Source organism: Barbatula barbatula, assembly GCF_947034865.1.
Source record: "Barbatula barbatula genome assembly, chromosome: 7".
Lineage (NCBI taxonomy): Eukaryota > Metazoa > Chordata > Actinopteri > Cypriniformes > Nemacheilidae > Barbatula > Barbatula barbatula.
The window spans coordinates 17484147-17508177 of record NC_136770.1 but is presented as its reverse complement, the minus strand read 5'-3'; the positions used below and the strand labels follow the sequence as shown (position 1 = coordinate 17508177).

General features: G+C 39.2%; 1 protein-coding gene across 1 annotated transcript in view; it reads left to right on the top strand.

Moving 5' to 3' along the window:
* The first annotated feature begins 1149 nt into the window (after window positions 1-1149).
* kank4 (KN motif and ankyrin repeat domains 4) overlaps window positions 1150-24031 on the top strand; it is a 43188-nt gene continuing 20306 nt past the window's right edge. Inside the window, exon 1 of the mRNA XM_079460863.1 lies at window positions 1150-1329. The gene's annotated coding sequence lies outside the window, so the exon portion shown is untranslated. The remainder of the gene's footprint in view (window positions 1330-24031) is intronic.

Below are 24031 nucleotides of genomic sequence, written 5' to 3'. Positions count from 1 at the left end.
ACAAGCCAACAATACGTCAAAATGTAGTACATTAAAATATAATTTCAAACTGGAGATGTCTTTTTTTTAATTTGTCCTAAAAAGCTCACTTCCAATCTTCACCAGCAGATGGACATCAAGAGCAACGTACGATTAAAGCTATCTGATAAATGTTCTACATGGTACTTTCATTCAATTCATTGTGCTTATTTGGCAAATAGTACGGACATTTTTTGTCAAAATCATAATTTTAGGCTAGAATCCAAATCATTGTATTAGGTGACTACATATTTTAGATGCTGTATCTGCTTATCACTTGCAATTTAAATGTCTTGTTTCCTTTTCTTTTTGTAGGAACATTGTCCTGTGGTTTCACAAATAAAATATGTGAGGCCAACTGCATCTGTAAATATTTAAATCATTTATCATTATTATTTATTTATGAATCTGAATATACGGTAGCCTTTTATGTACGTGCAGTTTATGTATAGGCCTACAGTATGTCACAGGGCAGGACATTAATGCCAATTCCGCTGCTCATTATATATACACACCTAATCTGCAGATGTGTTTGAAACGCTCACGTGGTTAAATGATGCTGATCTCACTTGGGATCAATAAAAGAAAGGCGGTATGAAAGGTGTAGTCTGTTTTGAGGGTGAGTAAATAACACAAGAATGTAAATGTCTGGGTAAACCGTCCAATCCTCCGGCATTTACTCTCAAAGGCAAAACAGGCCTGGATTGAACATCATGAGTCTGGAAATGTGAAGAAATAGACCAGCGCACACAAGGAATGAGAGGTATGTCCTGCTCTGTTTCAACCCCAGCTGCGTGCTGTTTTTTAAACCAGCACAGCAGCCCCCTTAAGTACACAAAACCTCAACATGCCTCAGTGTATGTGACGTATGTCAAGAGATACACCAGCCAAATTCCACCCTGTCCAGACACACACCTGCTAAATAACACAAATTATGAAGCGGTGCTCAATTTTAATGTCATCTCTTGATTGACTGCATTGCACAGAAATTCTGAAAGGGATGGTGAAGCTGGATGAGGTGTGTTGGCTGTCTGTGTCTAGCCTATATGTGCATCTAAGCCATTGGATGAGAGCTGAGGGAGGGTGTGTGTTCAGGCTCAGAGTATAGCGCTTGTGTTATGAGTGCCTGCTACCGTCCCCTCCACAAACCTCAATAACAACAGTATCGCAGCCTGTGTGTGTGAAGGGAAGTGAGGAGTGCCTCTGTTACCGTTGTCGCAGCTGGTTGCAGCTGGCTCCCTGTGTTGGATATCCTTGAAGGTCTGTCTCGCCTCTGCAGTGCCCAAAAATAAGGGGTCCCCAATCACTGAGGTAAGTGACATGAGATACTACATTACACGTCTGTCGGCTCTATTATTTAACTTTATCTCTTGTTTACCTTTGCAATATGCAATACACCTCATAACACACCCCACCCTTATGTATTTTTATTTTGCAACTGTAATGTATTATTTGCTTCTACATCAATATATCTCGGATTCTGATTGTCAAGAATGGTATCTCGCTACCTCCTTACACACTATTGCTCGACAACGCACCATATCACTCATTGCAGACCTGGCTCTCTGATCTTCATCATTATGTGGCTGTTTTTTTGCCAACCTGCCTACATTAACAGCATTTTTTAGCATAATATGCAAACGCTGTCTAGTAGAAGATGCAATTTCTCCTCTTCATAGCACAGGTTCGCCATCTGATTTCGCGCACTGCTGTGCCATGTTTCGGTTCACCTCCCTGCTGGGTTGTAGTAATGTCGACCAGCTGGTTGTCGCTGCTGTGTGTCAGTCTGGCAGAGATGCGCGACGCGCGGGCAGAGAGCGATGCGTTTGTTCGCGTCGTAGTGCAGCATTGCCCTTACGTTTGGGTTCGCGCGTTTGTTTCGATGGTTTGCGCCGCGATGGCGCTTGGCTTGTTTTGAGTCATCCAGAGGTGGTGAGATCATCTGGGAAATCGCTCTGCGGTCTTGTTGGATTCGTGTGTATCGCTATAAATATACAGTAGTCTGGGCAATGTACGTGTATTAGCGCATATGCCTGTCAGGTGGCTTTCTTAAGACGGTCTGTTATATACCACACTTTGACTAACGTGGTTTGCTTCCGGCCATAGTGAATCATTATACGGTATACAAAGCTGATATGCATTGAGCAGAATGTTGTATGAATACATTATGTATTCGTATGTTCGTTTACACAGTGTTATCTCAGGACTGTCTCAGTTTGAGTTTATAGAGTGTTTGATGTTCTCAGGAATGCTGAGATACAGTAAGCATGTGACCCAAGGGCCACCCACCCAGAAGTTCAGTATAATATAATATGCAGTATGTACAGCATAATGAGTTTCATTAAAACATTCATTCATGTCACTGGATACAAAAGAATAAAATATAATTCAGTATTTGTTTAGGCCTGTTTTAAGCCTAAGCTATTTTTTGTCGTATTTGTTACACTGAAGTTCACTTGACTGAATAGCTTCTTGGGATCTTAAAAACGTTTCATCTGAACGCTCCTATGTAAAAAATATTTCTTGTAGACAAAATACCACTAGTTTAATTTATTTCATTAGATAACTACAATTTTATTAAAACGTTTTTGAAATGCATGATTTGGATATTTTGGGGAATTTAAGATAACAATAAGTCAGACATTAATAAGGAACTCCTTCAATACAATACAATCCCAGGGTGAGACTCGATAAAGGCTAAGAGTACATTTTTACAAATTGTTTGAAATAGCAGCTACTTTTAAGATGCTAAAATATAATACAGATATATATTTAAATATTTGAAATATAAATAATAAAACATAATTCGCATGAAGTGAAAACATATTGTTCTATTTTTGGATGAGTTTACTCTCAAATGTGGAAAAATATTAATAAATGGATAAAGGAATAAATAAGAGACCCTAAACTTTTGAATTGTAGAGTATAATATTCGCATTTTATGTTCACTATAAACAACATTTTATTTTGTTACATATATGCATATGATATGTGGACAATTACAATAACATTCCTTACAACTTCAAGTCATAGCATTACATTAGCAGAATGTTGTGTTTGCAAAGCATTTTCTAGAGGGATAAATGGACATGCCTCATGTCATGTGGGTGTTGGTTTATCACTATCTGTAATTATGTGGCCTCCAAGCGGAGCTCTGAGACAGGACCTTAGTGGAAACAGTGACTTTAAGGACATTTTAGGGAACTTTGAATCTGCCAGATAAGTTTTCAGTCTTGATATTCCACCAAAATGGTTTGATTGTGTGGGTAAAGTTTCTTTGTTTCTTGGATGTGTTGGGCATGAGAGAGCCTGTTGTGGAGGTTATGGAATTCGGCATAGCAAGTCTCTTGGGGGTGTGCATGTGGGGCTCTGTGGGGCGATTCCTTGTCCATTGTTTCTGCAGAAGGACATTTTTCACAGAACGGAGATGGAAACAATAGCTGATATAATTTGCATGTCGCCCCTGCCCCTTAGATATCTTCCTCGTATAAGCATAGGGTAAACACATAAGAGAGGGACAATGTGAGCACATGATTTCCTTGAGAGGTGAAAGGAAAACATCTAGACAAGCGATTTGTTTTTGGATATTGCTTGCTCAGTAAATGTCATTTCCTTATCATAAACAAATGGGAACTTGGAATCGTCAAAAACAAGTTTGAGCCGTACTAATACAATTTGTTGGTTATTAAAGGGTAAATATATAAAGCAATCTATGAGACAAGCACACAGAAATGTTTTAGATAAGAGAACCTTTCCAAATGCTTCCTGAGAGCTATAACCAGTCAATTCTTCATTTCATTTCAGACATTAATCTAACCTGAATAATCTGAAGAATGGAATTGAATATCTCAGCCAGTAAACTAAAGAGAGTTGACTCTGGAGTTGAGAGATGGCCATTGTGTGGAATTGGAATTTTTTAATGTTAAACAAGTTCTCATCCAACTGTCTTGTGGGGGCAGGATAAATGAGCTTTATCGAGCAAAGGAATGTAGATTAACCATACTCCATATCAGCAACCACCCGCTATATCACAGCATCAAGCACTTGCACGCTTTAATATGCACTCACATACTTTCTGTGCATGTTCAAAGACAAATGCTGGTCTCGAAGTGTCTTTTTGCTTAAATTCTCCATAGAATGTCTAATTCAATGAAGTAACCTGCGATTCATCTAAACAGTTAGAGATGTAAACCTAATTCACATTGTTTGCTGAACAAGTTGAAGCGCATAAGCTTTGAGGTGCAGATGTTTTGTCTTCCCTATCATTTATTTATTTTCAGAATAAAGAAACACACAGATGCTGAATCAAGGAGTTAAAAACTTTTCACCTCAAAGCCAATCATTTGCATGCTTTTAGTCTGGTTTATGTGTATTTTGCCCTTAAAGACATGCTGTGAAGATTTACTCCTTAGAGCAGAAAGACGATCTAAGCTATTAAATTCATCTCCAATTAAGATATTGTTATTAAATATTTTTTACATTCTTTGTTCATATACCACACCTTTATTCATGTTTACCTGGACTGGATATCCATGTCTTCATAGATATGATCTGTCACGTACTGTGAAATCTTGAAAAGACGTGGGCTTGTCTGTTGCCATCCTTGAAAATCGCAAATGTGCAATGACATAAGCAGTCTCCAAGAGAGGGACAATGCAGCAGACAGAGAAAGAATGAATAAAGAATACATTCACAAGAACCTTTTACATATCTTGACATTTTAGGTTATCCACATTCAAATGCTGGTTGTAAACAGCCCTGGTAAAGCTAAAGTATATTATTCATCCAGAGCACTGGGAGTGTATTGGCGTCAGAGATGTAGGTCATATGTAGAGAAGTACTGCTTTGTTTATTATTGGAATGTGTGACACTGTGCTTTTCTCTATTTCTTTGTCCTGCATCTTGTCTTTGTTGTACGAATAGCTAAAAAATACAAATGTTCTGGAAGCAAGTCCGGAGATTTGAAAAGCTCTTTTACATGTCACTATCTCGGGGAGAGATCTCAGGGATACCCCAAATGCAGGCAGACACAGGGATGAAGGGGTTAACAAGGGATTTAATGTATAAAAACAGGAACAAAACAAAAGCCCACAATGGGGTAAAAGAACATACAAGAACTGGAGGAGGAGGACTTAACTAAAAAGGATTTAACAACACTAGACAAACAACAACAACAGACTAACCAATAACTAAAACTCACTTCAACTCAGGCTCTTGGAATGTCTCAAAGATATGATGCAATCACAGGCACGAGATACAGACACATGAATGCAAAACGAACGAGCACAAGTCAATAGACAAGAGGGCATTATATAGGGAGACTAACAAAGGAGATAACGATGGGCAGGTGTGGGTAATGAGACACAGGAGGAAAGCTATACTAGGAACGAGAGGGGCGGGGCCAAATGACGAGACTGGAGAGAATACATATTATGTCCTGATTGACAATAATATGTTTCTCTCCACATAAAACACGTGGGTCTGTCATGATTCTGCCCCTAGACCAGGAAATCAAGACAACAGAAGGCAGAATCATGACATTACAGATGTTATAAAGCTCAAGTTGTCATGTTTATACACTCTTGTCTGCCATTTTGCCCCTTGCCAAGTAGATTTGTCAGTCATATGGTGTTACATTAATATGAACAAGGAACGTCTGTTGCCGTGTTGCATTGTTTTGTCTTACAGCTGTTTTCTATTTAGCTTTTCCTTAATTTCCTGCTGCTTTGATAGAACTGTTGACAGTTTAAAATGCTTCTAGCATCGTATATTTAGTGGACTTTATGTGATAAATGTATCGTTTTTTTAATCAATTTGGTTAGAGCAGATTGACCATGTTACTCTTTTTATAAAGTGAATGCAATTGATGTCCGTCACATCTGAAACCAAATGATGGGCCAAAGCTATTAAGACCTTAAACGTACTTATATTTATAATGCTTTTAGGGTACTTTTTGGTACTTTTAACAGATCCACTTTTATTGTATAAAGAGTAGCTTACACCGTGTCTACATCGGACGCGATATGACACAAGAAAAATCTTTTAAGTCATTTGTTGAAATGAACTGATTAACTATTTGAATAAGTGGTCATTAAAGTTAGCTTCCGGCTAATCAGAAATGTGATTAATCTTAGCCTTAGTAAAATTTAGAATCAATTGATCTACCTTTACCATGCATAATATAATCCATGATATATACTGCTTAAGGCCTTTTTATGATTTCATTTATACCTTTGGGCTAAAAATGTGCATGCTTGCCGGTTGAGAAAAATGGGATTATAATTTACAGTTTGCTTGCCACATCTTTATCTTTCTTATTCTCATTATTTTACCATAGCAAAACCTTTTCACATTTTCTGTCCACTGCAGGCTGCAGCGAGACACCTCTAGATTTTTCAGCCTTTTAATTTTCATCAAACCGGAGAATACCTGCCTTGTATATCAACAATCAAATGATTTGATGTTAAAATAATGAATAGCAGGAATACTGTTTATTTCATTGAGATAATACATATTTTTGAAAATAACACTATCCTGAGTGTTCTGGGGCATGATGTTGTTATACGAATGTGTATATTGGCCCTAGGTTGTCTTGCATGTTGTTGCAGTGTGGTATTTTGCACTGCATTGATGGTTCAGAGGTGATGAGAGTTGCATCAAAGCAGAAAGATTGACTGAGAGTCGTGTTAATGCAGAGGACATCTGTACCGAAACTGATTAGACACTAATCCTAAGTGATGGGCATACGCATTTACAACTGTCCAGATGGTACAAACACTTTCGCAGCTTATTGCTGTTGGTATTCTTTAATCGTCATCCTACTAAAGCAACGCTTCATTCTTAGAATGACTGTATTTACATGCACCGGAAAATGTTGATAGTACTAATCAGAATTTAGTCATATTCTGATTATGTGTATTCCAATTGATATGAATAATCCACTTTTATTACATGGAAAGCAGCTCAGACATACTGCAAAATAATAAGAACGATATTTAATATGTTAAATATTAATATTCAAAAATAGCCTCATGATCTTTAGTTTTAAAATAAAAATACGAATTATATGTAGAAGTGAAGTTGTACATTCATTAATTTTTTCTATAACAAATAATTATGGACCCAAAGCTGAACTGTTTTGTTTCTGATTTGTTTAACAACATGCAGACAAATATGCTATATGAGATTTCAACAATGTAGAGGTTTCTTCTTATTTTCTGGCTTTCTGGCCTTCAGTGTTGTACATTTTGAAGGGATTATCTGTTTTAATTTCAAGCCTGATAAATGTTTCCACTTGAGTTAGAAAAAAGCGCTTAGTGTCCACAGAACTCCGGCAGGAAGAGCACAGCAATTTTTATCTTGTTTTTACTGGTCAGAAATTTTCTGGAGACATGGGAAGTATTACTGTTTATACTAGAGGAAGGAGGAAGATGTTTTTATGCTACTCATAAATTCAACCACATCCTAGCTCTACAACTTGTGCCCTTTCTCACGATCCAAAGGTAAGATATCAGTAGACAAAATTCAAGCTGGACAACAAATGTGCTTTTTATGTTGTAGCCCTTCACCGATAAGTTGGAGTTTTCTGTCAATAATCACCTCAGAGAAATTACAATATGCTACCACTGCTTTTTGAGTGATTTTCCTCTGGTTGCCCTAGTTAGATAACTAATCTTTCCTGGCTGAAAGAAAGCCCACATCCAACCTATATCTGACAAGAAGAAAAGGAACAGTGATAATACAGACAGTGACAGGAGTGATTTGAGAGAGACTGATAGAGCGATGAAAAGAAAGATGGTTATAATGTACCGTTTTGCCTGCTTTGCTCTTTTAAAAAGGTATCACAGAATTTACAATATGGAAGATTCTAGTAGTGCCAGATGCTTCCTGTTGGAGTGACCGCTAACTGAACTCCAACCACAAACAGGGGGATGTGTTTATGTCTGTGTAAGAACAAATGTGCTGAATAAATTCCCAACCAATTGTTCTGGGCTAATGTGGAATTAATTAGTTCTCCCCATTTGGCAATGGTAATCGTAAGCGTATAGGTGTGTGTATATTATTAATACTTTGTGGATAAATGTTATAATGCCTAGAAGTTATCAGAATATTTTTGAAAAATGTAAATGCTTTCTTTAAGTTTGTGGTTTATTGTTAGTCTACAAATTGTCCTTAATCTTAATGGTGTGAGGCTATTTCGTAAACGTCCATGTGTCTTTGTTTTCTCCCCTATATGGTCTGCTTATGGCACAAATCAAGGATTCTGGTTATAAAATAGAAAATGAATAATGCAATTTAGAAGAGTAGTTCACTTCTAAATAAGCCGTCATTGGCTTACCATAGTCATTTTTATTCTTACTATGGAAAGTCAATGAGGGCTTATTTTAAAGTGAACTACTCTTTTAATGGTTTACTAACTAAAATGAAACATTGACAACTTATACCACTGCAGGCTTGTTATTCAAAGTTATTCTAAATAGACCACATATTGTTTGAGGTTGTTTCGTATGAATGAAGATGCTTTGAATTAAAGAAGCAATGTGAATAGTGGTGAGGTTGCGAATTGTAACCAACGACCCACTCCACCCATCCCTTTCGAAGCACTATGGTGGCTGCACAGAACTAAGATGTCATCACGTTTTTGCTTGTTTGCCGAAGGATATAACGTATTTACGAAACGCGCTCTGCAGGGCAGTTTGTCTGTTTAGGGCTACTGTAGAAACAACATGGCATATTTCTAGCAAGGGGACCCGTGGCGTATGGTGTATTTGAAAAAACAATCATTATGAAAGGTCTTTATACACTTCTGAAGACCTGTTATGCAATAGATTCTCCAAAATATTACATATTTGACCTGTAACACACCATTCAGGTTAGCATGAAAGTATTTTTAGTTATAATCCATAATAAGTATTAAAGCATTTATCCTCTTACATAATCAACCCATGATGTTTTAAACAGCAAATATTGTGTTTTGAATGCTGGTGCTTAGCAGCTTCACCATACTGATTGACGAGCAGCTCCTTTAATACCTAAAATAACCCAATACTCAATTTCAGCAAGGAGCAAAGAGAGCTGTTACAATTTAGAAACTATAAGACAGGTTCTATTTAAAGCAACATGTACTGTAACTGTTAAATTGGAAACAGATGGCTTCCTATGGTTTGATCCTGCTGTTTTATTATTAATGTCTGACAATGCCATGCAAACATTTAAATGTTTCTTACTGAATACAGCAGGGAAATTGAAACCTTCCACTTAATATTTGAATGCCATACATGATCAGAACAACAGACATTCTTTTTCAAATCGTTTCACAATTTACAGTTTTCATCATATTTATGTTTTGTATCTCAGTCATAGTTCTGTGCATTTTCCTGTCTCCGGATCAGAGACATACATTTGCATGCATGATTCACCTTTATCCAGGATTAAAAGATCAGCGGAAATGGAATAGGAGCCTTGCCCGCAGTTCCTTAGAGACTGGCTTGACTACATAAATGTGACCTTGAGAACCTTGTGTTATTTCCTCCCAGAAAGAGCTGGAGGAATTTTGCATTTTAAATGGCCTTCCATTTTTTCTTTCTCTCTGTCTTTTATTTTTCTTCAAGAGATTCTGAAAGCAGATTGCGTCAAAATCACTTGACCAGAATATATTTTAAGCACTATATTGGTAAAAAGCAAAGATCGAAGCTTGATATTGTCTTGTTTTCTAGAAAAATAAGTCCTTAATTTTTTAACTTAAAAGATTTATTTTCCTGAGATTTTGTCAATTTGCCCGTTTTTTGTCATCTTAAATTACTGTATCTTTTTTTAGGGTTATAATATAATAATTTTTGTCTTTATTTACTTAAAGGTGCCATGTAACAGAGTTTTATGCATTCAGACTTATTTATGCTTCTCATGCTTGACATGGTCAACTTGTCAAAAATGAGTTTGGACGTATGACGTCGTATTTCTGTGCTCGATACACCCCCTAGCGTTCACATAGGTTTCCGAGAGTTTTTTTCGAACATGAAAATCTTTTTCGTAACAACTTTTCTAAGTCCCTTATTTATGAAACAATTCTCTGGGAAAAGCATGCACATGGCGTGGCGAGAGAAATAGCCTGCCCACGCGTCAACCATGCGAGGAAGACCCGCCCACCATCAAGATTGGCTGCACTGTGGACCTGCAGCTGCAGCTTGTTACTCTTGCGATAAAGAGAGAAGTCGAGGAGTGTTTGTTTGTTCACAGCATTTTATTGATGGATGTTATATAAACGGTGGATATAACACTGGATTTGGAGATCGTTTCAAACTGATAGATGGAGTGGTCCCAGCATAATCATACAGCTGTATCTATCTTTTATAAATGTACAAAAATAAATAATCTTCGAAGATACGAAGTATGTAATACTATTCTATGGGTACTCAAGATTAATATGAGAGAGGTGTTATGGCAGCTCTAAAAATTTTTTTTGATTTTTCACACGTTTTTTAAAATACAATTTACTTTTAAAAAACTGTGCAAAATATTGCACAAATAACACAAAAAATTATATCCGTGTGGAAAGCATGCCAAAAATACTAAGACTGAAAATCATCCATTGCAGTTTTATCCACAATAGAGGCAGATGCGATTTATTGAAGCAATGGATAGACCTATGTTGATCAAATTTCCTGGCATCCTATGAAGAAATATACGCAGCACATACCATTTACTGATAACAAAGGGCACTTCAAGTTCGAGTTGCAAATGAAATGGTGCCAGGTGTTGGAGAGGATTCCATTAAAACTCTTAGTCTGTTTTTCCAAGCTGTTACCTCTTAAACATTCTCATGCCTCTGATCTACAAGATTCACTTTGGAAGCTCCCAACCTTTGGAAAATTGAGAATAGCCAAGATGTAAAAGTGCGAACGAAAGAGAAGAAAAGAGAAAGATGAAGTGGGCAGATCAAAGAACAGCACAATGCTGCTGGTCTGCTGTAGAAGGAAAAGCCAAAGACACTTTTACATATGTAGGAATTAGAAGTTTTCAAGAAGCATCAAAACATGTGTCTAAGAATTCCAATTTATTAAATAGGTATTTGCACTTTCCAAAAGCAGTTTCTTAAAAGGAGTAAAGAGCATTACTTAAAGTCTTCAACTCTTTAAGCATGGAAACAGAGTACAAACATATGTGAGTGGCCAAAGCTGGCTGCAGCTCTCTCTATCAAAACATTTGAGATCTCCTGAGAGTTCTTGTGTATGCTCGTTTCTAATATAACCAATCAGGTTCTTATTTCCCACAAGCCTCATTTTGAGGCAACCCTCCTACCCACTAGGTTGAGCAACAGAACCTATTACAGTATGTTAATCATTGAAACCTCCAAATCCAATACATGTGTTAATGTGAATTAATGGGGGGTTGAGGCTACTGTATATCAGGTACTTGCTAAGGTACCACAGAAATGGACTCTGAAAGCAGTCAATCATTTTAATGAGTTAAAGACAAGCTTTTTAACTGGTACATGCAGGATATCGCCCTGACATTTTCCTCCCAGATCAGATACGACTTACAAGGATTAGGCAAGATGACAACCAATGGCAACTAAAATGGTCTTTTTCTGTACTATAAAATATTATATTTTTGGCATGTGATGGTTATGCTTTTTGGTAATCTGTATCTCTAAGAATAGGATGAATGTCACTGTATGTAAGACGAAGCAGATATGTTAGCCTTCCTAGTATTATTGTAAAATAAAACAATTTCAAACATTATTTATCACACAATATATGTTTTAACTCGACACTTTAACGCATTCTATGCTGCAACGGGGCATAAAATGAAACATAGTAATAGGTAGCATGCTAAGCTCTCACCTTTCTGTCACCACATCACACAAGCAAATAGCTCAGAGTGTTCAAAAGAATGTACGTGTGTTACTAGTATTTGACTAAGGATTTCTTTAGCTACACGTGTTTAGAACATAGTGAATGTTTTTAGTCTCAGGTATGTCATATTTCTTAGGAAGCCCACATAGGTCGTTCGGTTGACGTTTGGAATTTGTGGAATGCGGGAAAATTACTACAAGACATAAACAATGTATCATTCTTATTTGTTCGTATCATAATGGCTCTTATCACGTCAGTAAAAGAGATTTTCTTTTCCACAGTATATTCTCTGAAAAGAGTGGTTCACCCAAAAATGTAGGTATGTCCATAATTGGGTGCGCTGTCCCTTTAAGTCTTTTTTTCTTTTACAGTGTCTCTCTCTTAATGTGAGTAATGGACAGACCGAAGTAGTCTGACTGTGACAGGGATAGGAAATCTAGAGAGTAAAGAAAAGAGAAACAGTAAGCCTTTGGTGAATGGGCCAATAAACTGCAGTATCATGTCAAGAAGTAAATCAAGCTAGGTGGGTAGAAAAATGACCCACAAAACATGTGTGTTTTTCCTCACACACATACACCTTTCTTCATCTGTTGACATCAAGTCACATTTGGCGTGCGTCTTTATGGCAGCAATGTGACAGCCCCATCTCTCACACACATGTTCATTATTCAACCGTTGTGTGTGTGGCCCAAGGCATTTCTTTTTTTCATGGTGAAGGCTTGAACATATACTGTAGTAAGTAGAGGAGACACAAGAACCAATTGTAAAAAAATGTACTTGGTAACTTAACAACTCACAGACTATGAAAAATCTTGATGCTATCTTTTGGCTTGAGAAATTATTTAATGTTACATTTTTCGTAATGTTAATATTACTGGTTTCTATATTTATAATACAGTTTACAACGTAATAGATTCATATATTTATAAACTGTATTATATTTTCTATAGTAACACACAGAATATATTTATGTATTTATTACATTTCTACAGTTTGGTCTCCATGGGGGTCAATGTTGTCTGGTTATCAATGTTCAAAATATCTTTTGTGTTCTACAGTAGAAAGAAAGTCATATAGGTTTGGAATAACACAAGGGAGAGTAACCGATGAAAGAGTTTTCATTTCTGACTGAACTTTCCATGAAGACCTATTACACATACCTTGAAAATCATTTTGATAAACATTTCTTCTGAAGTGAAAAAATCACTGATCTTTCTCCTCTGACAAAGAGAAAATTCTACTGACCGTGTGCTGAGTCAGTGCCATTACTCTGGCTTGTGTGTGACTGAAATGTGTTATTATTTCCCCCGGTCTTACCTACATGACTAAAAATCGATGGCGGACGGATGACACGAGAGAACGAGTCATGTTTTCTGCATGATAGACTTCTTATTATTCATGCTGCATGAAAAGAAGCCCTACATTTTGGCTTACCCATGTGGGATCCTTTAAATAGTTATGCTCTAAAAAACATCTTTACTGTTCAACATTAAATCATTAAGTGATCATGTTCTATAAAAACATAATATAAACAAACAAAACGTTCCGTAGGGGGATGATTACTCTATAACTGTTGGGGTTCATTTGTTTAACAGTACAACATTAATGTTTTTGTAATATGTTTATGCATACAAATTGTGGCAGTTAAATGTTACAATTGACATATTGCATGGATTGATTACATTATTTATGTATCTGCCAACCAAAATCTTTCCAAAACTGCATTTGTTCCAGCCTCTAGAAACTCCCACTTAAACCATGAAAATTGCAATCGCAACAAAACAATTTGATGTGGAACATTTTCTTGAATGTAATATTTTTCTTATAAGCAAAGAGAACATACTGTTTATTTTAATATAAAGTGATTGTAAAAATAATTCATCGTGAAACCCTGTTATTAAGTTACTAATATAGGGAACAATAAAGACAAGAAACTGAATGTAAAAACAGGGTTAGAGGCTAATCCACTGAACATATTCTGAAGCCTTGAGCTGAGGCCTGTGCACATGCCTGGCTGAATGCCTCATTGATATTGATGGTGGGTGCAATTTGGCCACATCCTCAGCAGCCGAGCACAAACAGCCCGAAGCAGCAGATCTGCGGAGTTCCAGAATCTGCCTTGTATACAAAAAACAGATCTCACAATGAAAAGAGTCTAACTTTCTTTCTTTCTATCACAGTGCAGGAAACACCCCAATGCCATCCTGTTTCATTGTTAGGGAAATAGTTAATACACATGCCTAGCTCCTACGTCCCTGGTGGTCCAGGACTACAATTTTGCTTTTGGCGCTATAGAAATTAATTAATAATGTTTTAATGAAGTAATATTGAAAGAAACGATGAAAGATGTTTCATAGATGAAAGCAGCACAATCTTCTGGCAATTCAGAACTATAAATTGGAAAACCTGAACATTTTTTTTGTGTTGTGTTCATACAATGGAAGTCAATGGGGTCTAATTTTGTTGGGCTACAAACATCATTTCAAAATTAATTTGAAAAAAGCATGACAATATGACAGCATGTTTACACTCCATTACATGTGCCTCTAGTTAAATGTAATGATCAGATTAAAAATGTCAGCAATAGCATTGCCCATCTCAAAATACCTGTCAAAAGTGATTATGCAATTTCTAAAGATCATTTTAAAGAATCACGAACGCTATTAATGAAGCAGAGCATTATATTTTACATGGGTGTTTAAATGACATCCATCTCACATTTCAGTGTTACCTACAGCCTTTCCCGTGCTGGTTTCTCATAACTAAATCTTTGCAAGATACTCTTGACAGGGCCGCATAGTTTTATTGTTGTGGTTTTTCTCTCTTTCTAAGACTTTCCATTAGTCTGTGTCGCGGTTCAGACATGGCAGTTTGAACACAAACAGCGCGAGGTTCTTATCAGTCTTTCTCACACAGCACTCTACCCCAGGAAACCCGCTTAAACTTCACTTTATAAGGTGCTCGCTCCTCCCTCAGCTCCAGCTATTCTCACAAGTGCAAGGCTTCACATTCCTTCTCGCGCCGCTCTTCATCTGAGATGTTATGGGGAAAGCCAGTAAAAAGATTGAAAAAAAATCTAAGTCTGTTTCAGATGTGGCTATGTCTGTCATGTCCAAATGCCATTCCAAACCTGCACAACGTTTTTCTTCTGCACAACACAAAAGATGATATTTGGAAGAATGTTGGTGACCAAACAACAATGGCTTCCATTGACTTCCATTGTATGGTCTTAATGTACGGTTATTTATCAAAATATCTCTTTTTGTGTTCTTCAGAAAAGAGTCACATGAAAGTGTATAAATTACAGATAGAATGATAGAATTTATATTTTGGGCGAACTATCCCTTTTAAGAGTTATAATTTTAACACTCTGTAAACACATTTTTGCCATCATGTGGGAACTTTGTTCCCCGTCTAAGAGTTAAAGAGTTTGTTTTGCCACCCTCACTCCACCCGGACAGGGTTTTAAGGTTCAGCAGATGATAAGTATTGCCCTATAATCTGTAATCTAATCTTGAAGGATGCTCACATAGCTCACTTCACATTGTGTGAGCATTGACATCAGGTCCTCTCATGTCTTCAGAGAGCCACATGACACAGATGCCAGTGTGCAGTGAAGCCTTAAGCAGAGAGCAGAATTTGATACAGGATTGTGGTTAAAGCCAGCGGAGGGCATTCACGGCTCTGTGCATAGTTGATAGTGTAGTTAGAAGGTTTTTCAGTAGCTACAGGAAGTTCAGATGAAGCTGGTTCATTAATCATTTTAGCTTCTTGATTTATTCGAATTATTTTGAGCAGTGGTTTTCTAAATGTGCTTCGGGCCACTTGGGGTTTGGAATAAAATTGTCATGATTCTGCCTTCTCTTGTCTTGGTTTTCTGGTCTAGAGGCAGAATCATGACGGACCCACGTGTTTTATGTGGAGAGAAACATATTATTGTCAATCAGGACATAATATGCGTTCTCTCCTGTCTCGTCATTTGGCCCCGCCCCTCTCGTTTCTAGTATAGCTTTCCTCCTGTGTCTCATTACCCACACCTGCCCATCGTTATATCCTTTGTTCGTCTCCCTATTTAAATCCCTTGTATTCTCTGTCCTGTGCTCGTTTGTTGTCATACTTTGTGGTAACTGTATGCTCTGTGGATTTGTCCCTACGCTGTGTCCCAGCGTTAGCGTCCTGTTGGTTACCCGCCGTGAGTTTCTCGTCCAGTTGTCACTGTCTTTGTTGTCCCCTGTATTTTACCCCCTCGTGGGTTTTTGTTTCTGTTTTACTTTATTAAAATCTGTTACCCCGTATTGCTGCCTGCGCTTGGGTTCTTCACTACCTGTTCCGTGACAGAACAAACGAGCCAAAACAGAACCCAGCAGCAGCATGGACACTGGCCGGTCTAGCTTGGCCCGCCGCCTCTGCAGCCTTCGCCAGGGAAGTGAGACTGTGGATGATTATGTGGAGAGGTTCCTGGACATCGCTGGACAGGGCGTCTTCGGGGAGGAGGAGCTGGCGGTGCTGTTTAACACCGGTCTCAGAGAGCCACTCTCTCGATCGGAGATGAGGGCGATGAGGCCGTTGGACTTCGACGCTGTGTGGGATGTCGTTCGTGGTCCACGACCTCATCGAACTCCTTTGACTCATCTCCGCTGGTTGCGATACCAGAGAGTGGTCCCCTGCAGATCAGGAATGTGGGCATCGCCACGCACCACTCCCCAACCTCTGAAGCCTCTCCACAACCGCCCAGTCTCACTGGCAAGCGAGGGAGACGGGAATCCTGGGGGTCCTCGTTTGAGACCTCCAATCCCGAGCCGCTCATCCCATTCTCTTCATTCCTGCAGCCGGCCTCCAGGCGGGGGGCTCGGCTGAAGAAGAGGCAACGGAGGGCGGCTCGGAGGGCGGCTCGAAGGGTGGTCCCGTCAAGTCCGGTGGTCCGGTGGTCCCGGTGGTCCCGTCAAGTCCGGTGGTCCCGGTGGTCCCGTCAAGTCCGGTGGTCCCGGTGGTCCCGTCAAGTCCGGTGGTCCCGGTGGTCCCGTCAAGTCCGGTGGTCCCGGTGGTCCCGTCAAGTCCGGTGGTCCCGTCAAGTCCGGTGGTCCCGGTGGTCCCGTCAAGTCCGGTGGTCCCGGTGGTCTTCCAGCCGGCGTCAAGTCCGGCCTTCCAGCCAGTGTCTCAGCCCCAGCCGGCCTTCCAGCCGGCGTCTCAGCCCCAGCCGGCGTCTCAGCCCCAGCCGGCGTCTCAGCCCCAGCCGGCGTCTCAGCCCCAGCCGGCGTCTCAGCCCCAGCCGGCGTCTCAGCCCCAGCCGGTCTTCCAGCCGGCGTCAAGTCCTGCCCTGCCGGCCTTCCAGCCGGTGTCTCAGTCGGCCTTCCAACCGGCCTTCCAGCCGGTGTCTCAGCCGGCCTTCCAGCCGGTGTCTCAGCCGGCCTTCCAACCGGCCTTCCAGCCGGTGTCTCAGCCGGCCGTCCAACCGGCCTTCCAGCCGGTGTATCAGCCGGCCGTCCAACCGGCCTTCCAGCCGGCCTTCCAGCCGGCCGTTCAGCCGGCCTTTCAGCAGGCCGTTCAGCCGGCCGTTCAGCCGGCCGTTCAGCCGGCCGTTCAGCCGGCCGTTCAGCCGGCCGTTCAGCCGGCCGTTCAGCCGGCCGTTCAGCCGGCCGTTCAGCCGGCCGTTCAGCCGGCCGTTCAGCCGGCCGTTCAGCCGGCCGTTCAGCCGGCCGTTCAGCCGGCCGTTCAGCCGGCCTTTCAGCAGGCCTTTCAGCAAGCCTTTCAGCCGGCCTTTCAGCCGGTGTCACAGCAGGGGACTCCTAGAGCCTCTATGACTCCCCCTAAGACTGTTCCACCCAATCCATTCCCTTTTGGACTGCTCCCTAGGCAATCTTGTTTGCCTCCACCCCCCCTCCCATGTTTGTTATTTTTATTGTCTCACCCCAACCCGTTTGTGATTATTTCTTGTATGCCCCTACTCATGTTTGCAATGTTCTGTTGGTTTATGTCTGTTACCCAGTCTGTCTTGTCTTGTTAGTTACTCCCCTGGTGAACGCCAGGAGTCGTTCATTAAGGGGGGGATTCTGTCATGATTCTGCCTTCTCTTGTCTTGGTTTTCTGGTCTAGAGGCAGAATCATGACGCACCCACGTGTTTTATGTGGAGAGAAACATATTATTGTCAATCAGGACATAATATGCGTTCTCTCCGGTCTCGTCATTTGGCCCCGCCCCTCTCGTTTCTAGTATAGCTTTCCTCATGTGTCTCATTACCCACACCTGCCCATCGTTATATCCTTTGTTCGTCTCCCTATTTAAATCCCTTGTATTCTCTGTCCTGTGCTCGTTTGTTGTCATACTTTGTGGTAACTGTATGCTCTGTGGATTTGTCCCTACGCTGTGTCCCAGCGTTAGCGTCCTGTTGGTTACCCGCCGTGAGTTTCTCGTCCAGTTGTCACTGTCTTTGTTGTCCCCTGTATTTTACCCCCTCGTGGGTTTTTGTTTCTGTTTTACTTTATTAAAATCTGTTACCCCGTATTGCTGCCTGCGCTTGGGTTCTTCACTACCTGTTCCGTGACAAAAATGGGTTGTGTAAAAGTTGTTGCAACGAAATATATTCAAACAGTTTACTTTAATAAATGACAAGTAATGAACATTTTCATATTTTGCAATAAAGTGATTATCAGATTTCAATTAAACTTATATTTTATGTATACAATGATACAGACTATTTTTCAATTAAAATAAATTTTAGCGGATCTTGAGATTCTGTTTAGGTAGGTCGTGGAATGAACCCTGTATTTGAAGTATTAACCCTTTTATGCTTGAATTTATGACAAGCTAATTCAATATTATTATAAATGTGTTTTAATTGCTGTTTGAAAATGTAAAACAGTATAAGTTTATACTGTTGCTGAATATTGCGGAGACCTCTATGCGTGAAAGGGTTAAAATGCATTCTTTCGCTATGTGTCAGTTTCTTATTCATGCACTAGACTTGATGATCTGGATGGGAGTTGATAATGTGTACAATCATTTTTATATCCACCATAACTACAGTTGGGTCCAAAAGTCTGAGAACATATAAAATAATAAATAAAATATTTTATTTAATTCATAATACATAATTAGTCTATATTGTTGTTAATTTACATTTCATTTTCAAAAATAGTGTAAACATTTTCTCAGATTTTCTTGAATTTCAGAATTAAACTGGCCAAATATGCATATGACAGTAAAATACGGAGACTGGGGTGATCTGTAGGCGTACTGTCTGAGGCTGAAATGTTAACGCTATACATGGTAAAATACGGTGTAAAATATGTACTGTAGGTTTGACATATGTTAGATCAGAAATAATATCTTGCAGCTTAACCAAACCTTGAAATAACAGATGAGGCAATAACTATCTTAAGTCTGTGTTCACAGACCTGCACTGTGTAAAGCTGATTTTACAGCTTAAAGTTACCTGTGCCTTTAAATTTGTGTGGCCTATTTTATGAACAGTGCTGATATAGATTGTTTTGTACTCCTCTTCCCTGAAGACCCACAGGCCCTTCACACTATTGAGCGTGTGCATGTTTTTATGTGCATGTGTTTCTGTATATATTTGACCAGCTCGTGTGTAAAATTAGGTGGTCGGTTCGGTTGTGTTTACATGTGTTTTCCTCCAATTCAGCCAAGACAGTCAAAAGAACAACAGTTCTAGTAAAGATTTTAACGTTTAGTAAGCTGCCTTAAAAGATCAACCGAAACTCATAATATACGAATACATGCCAGCAGATCTATTTGTGTTTTTTGTGTGCTCATCAGAGAGTGTGAGAAGATGTGGGTGAGCATTACAGTTTGTTAACGCTCACTTCTACGTGTGTCTGGACAAGGATGTAGACTAGAGTAGGAAGAGCACTTTATGTCTATTGGTGTATGTTTTTTTGCCAGTTTTCGCTGCACATTCTCTGCACTTTTCAAGTCTGTTTTTAATCTCGGCTCTGACACTGGGCGATGACTCACTCTTGGACCCTGGTGAAATATGGTCATGGCAGGGCCATCTCAATTCTCTGATTAGACAGACCTCTCAGCCACAGTTTAATAGCTTCCTTCTTAAGGGGCCACTTCAATTTGTTTATGTCAAATGAAAAAGCGAAGCGCAACCGCATGGCACAACTTGGGACATGAGTACAAGCTGGCCTATGTGTCTCAGATGAGCACCAGAAAAGTACTACGTTATTTGGACATAGTACCATGGTAATACTGATGGCGTCTGCTGCTGCAGCCTTCCATAAACCCTCATTTACCAGTGTTCTTACAGTTATCATGTAAATAAATACAATGGTAAATGGTTAATGTTCATTCAGGATCATGGCCGTCATAACATCAGTACCATCATACTACTTCTGAGGCAATATATAAGTAATAGAGCAGTGCGTGTCAATGTTTATCTATGAACTAATCCATCTAGCTCAGTGTAATAGACAATGTTATTTTTTATAATTTTTAGTTTACCTAAATTAGTTTTAAAGCCACAATATGTAATCATTTTGTTATGAAATATCCCAAAATCACTTGCACAGTGTTACATATTTCATGCAGTTGTGTACTTACATTATCCAAAATGCCATCTAGCGGTCCAAATGTACATATTGTGGCTTTAATAAACAAATAAATAACCACATGAATTACTGTAGGGTACTAAAGTGTTAAGCTGCAGTAAAATTCCTAGATACAATAGTGTTTTTGAACCTTCTTATAGTGTACTACAGTGTTTACTACAGTTAATCAATTTACTACAAGGTTACACATTTCTTTTTGTATTTTTCAACTGAGTGTTCATGTTAACGGGACTATTTTGACGGGTCGTTATGTAGACTCTTCAGTTTAGTGTGTTTGACGATAGCTTCACTCAAACAGTAAAATGCTCGTGAAATAAACTCTCAGAGCAACTCTGGAAATGAAAGTAATGTGTTTATATCTTCATACATACAGTTCAGTGCAGACAAATCTACAGCACCATGCGTGTTGCGCATTAAACTGTGTAGTTCATTCACTTAGACACACAGTACAGCCAGATGACATAACAGGATTCCGCGTGCGCAAGACCGCATCTTGTTATATGGACTAAATGCAGCCGTAAAATTTGCAAAAAAGACTAAAACTAAGTTAAATAGCGTGGCGCCATTGATTAATGTCACACACAAACAAGCACAACAACAAACGCATTTCACACAAAAACGCTTTTTTAAATTTAAGATTTGGACAGAATGTTCAATGGCTGACATGGTCGCACCCACAATTTCATAATGTACTGTATGTGTACTCAGCTAAGACATGCTTTTTGTCTCCCTATGGATGATAAAAATATCTAGTACACGCTTGTAGCTGATGTACAAGTGTTGTGAGAAGATAAGTTGTCTTGGAGATCTGGCATAGCATTAATGGTTAACCTCCACCCATTACTAATAATTCTATTGCTTTGTGGCGGGATTCACCAACGGTTCTGACATAATTATGATGCCACAAGAGAGTGAGCTAGAGGGATATAGGAAAGATAACTTTTACAATTCAACACTTTTTAGGAAGGAGGAAGTTAGTGAGTTAAATAGAGAGTTATTGAAGAGAAGAGAGAAAGAGAAGACCTCCGATGTTTGGGTCATTTCATCTGAATTCAGCATTCAGCTCCGGACTGTGAGGACTACTTACTTTTCTGAATTATCTTTGTTGCTCTTCTTTTCTCAATTGGTCAGTTTTTCATGTATACCAATATATCACAATTGCAAATTGAACAGTCTGTCGGATTGCACAGAGTGTATCACTACAAAAAGATTGTCTTCATCAGTAAGTTTGTTGTGTTTTCGGGTAAATATCTGAATATCTCACAGAAATTGGACAAAAAAACTATAATATATAAAGGCATAAAAAACATAACTTGAATTTAGTTTTTATGCACATTCTTTATTGTCTCCAATCTGTATATGTATTGCTAAAGTCATTAATCTCACAAAATATTGGTGGAATTCTGCTTAAAGGTAATGAAATGAAAACTCTGTCATCATTTAATCACCCTCAAGTTGTTCCAAAATTGTATTAAAATCTTTGTTCTGTTGAACACAAATAAGAAATTTTAAAGAATGTGGGAAAATAAAATGTTCTGGGGCTTCCAGATCTGTTACAAACATTCTTCCAAATATCTTTGACCCAGGTTTGGAACCACTTGAGGGTGAGTAAATGATGACATAGTTTTCATTCTTGGGTGAATTATCCCTTCAACACACACCTAAAAGTATTTGCAGACTGAAAAAACAAATAATAGACCTAATTCAAGATTTATGCTTTAAAAACAAGCCTTAATGTCTTATACATGTAAGATTTTAAGACATGTTTGCCAGTGTCAATACTGTAATTCAAATAAACTGAGTTCTAGATAATCTAGTTTTATATAAGACTCTTATGTTTCTCAAGTAAATGTATCATGTTTAAAGGCTGCTTAGATATTTTTCCTGGAAAGAAAGACCAAAATACTGATTAAGAAAATATTTTGCCTAGTGTCTGCTTTTCTCTCTCCCTACTTATTCCATAGCCAAACCCATTCATTGTAGCTTTTACAAGCATTGTCAGGTTGAAGTTCAAAGAAAGAAAGGAAGGGGGGGTGCTGCATGTTTTGGGTTGACAGTAGTGGAGCAGCGTTCACTGCACATGCTAGGTAAGAGGAATTCCTTTTCTCCCCCCGTCACTCTGGGGCTGTCTCTGTATCTCCCTCTCTCTATCTCTTCCCCCATCTCTTTCTGTCTCTCTGTCGTTGTCTCTCTGCCATGATGCACACATTCTCGCACGCTCCGGGAGGCATGTAGCACATCGACGCAGGTGAGAATCTCAGCCTGTCATAACGCTCTTGTGATTGGACAGAGTCGGAATGGGATCGATTGGTTTTTAGGCAGCTCTGTTGCTATTGCTGCAGTGCAGAAATAATTTTCCGGCTCTTTCCTTCACCAGTATTCCCTCTCTGGAATATTGCCAGCTCATCTCCTTTATAATATGTACGTGTATTATGAATGTGGTAGGGATCATGTCGATTTCTGTTGCCGGAGAAATGTTGTTTTTCTGGAATAGATACAGCTAGAATTGACTTTCAGTGGACTCTTATGAGAGCGTTGTGCATTTGTTTTGGTATGTGTGTGTGTGTTTTTGAGAGTGATTGCAAAAACAGAAGAGGAACGAGTCAGGGGTGTTTTCTATTTGTATGGGATTAGCCTGGCAGAGGTGGTGAACCTTTCATGTCGGACTCTCACAGCTATAAACATGATCGGCATTTGCAAGCGATTATTCAACACTGGGCATGCATCTTATCTCTGTTGGAATCTGGAAGTATGCATCCCGTGAGATGTGACTGATCCACACAGACAGAGATAGCACCTGGCTGTCACTCGCTGGAGCTCGATTACCCCTCCTCCGGTCTCATGTCTGTCACCACCAACCCCTTTCCTCTATCATCTTCCTGTATCCATCCATCCCTTCCCCCCTTTCAATTTGCCATTTTCAGTGTGTCCCTCTGAGAAAACACCCTTGAAATACATTGCAGGCTTTGCACATACGTTATAGCCTAACGTGTGTACGTTTGTTTTGATGTTTTATCTCTCTGTTTCGATGTTTTATCTCTCTGTTTCTGTCTCATACATCTCGATGCTATCTTACAGTAGCTCTGTACTAATAAGAACATAGGACACTTCTGCTCAGAGCGTTACAAACAGGCTTTTGACTGAATAATTCATAGACATTTGCTACACATTGTTAATGAATGATCTCTCTCCGTTTCTTGCACATTTTCTTGCTGTCATTTGCTCCCACGCAGCCGCCCAAGCAAGCATGCACATGGCTGATGGGTAATCTATAGGCATTATTTCCAGCTTTCGAAACATGAAGTAATTCAATTAAATGTATAGGGGTGAACGGGGCTCGTATTGTTCTTCAGGCTAGGTTTATTTTTGTCAGTTTTCAAATATGCTCAGCTGTTGAACATAGGAGTGCATGTTGTCTCAATATATTTACCTTTACTGTGTATTAAACACTTTATACAAATCAACATACACTGCTTTCATGCATGTATGTATAGAAATGGTTAATTCTAAGCTTCATTATTTCAGATCTTTATACCATTGAAGATTGCATTTCTGGCATTAGATCCCCCAAAAAATACAGACTG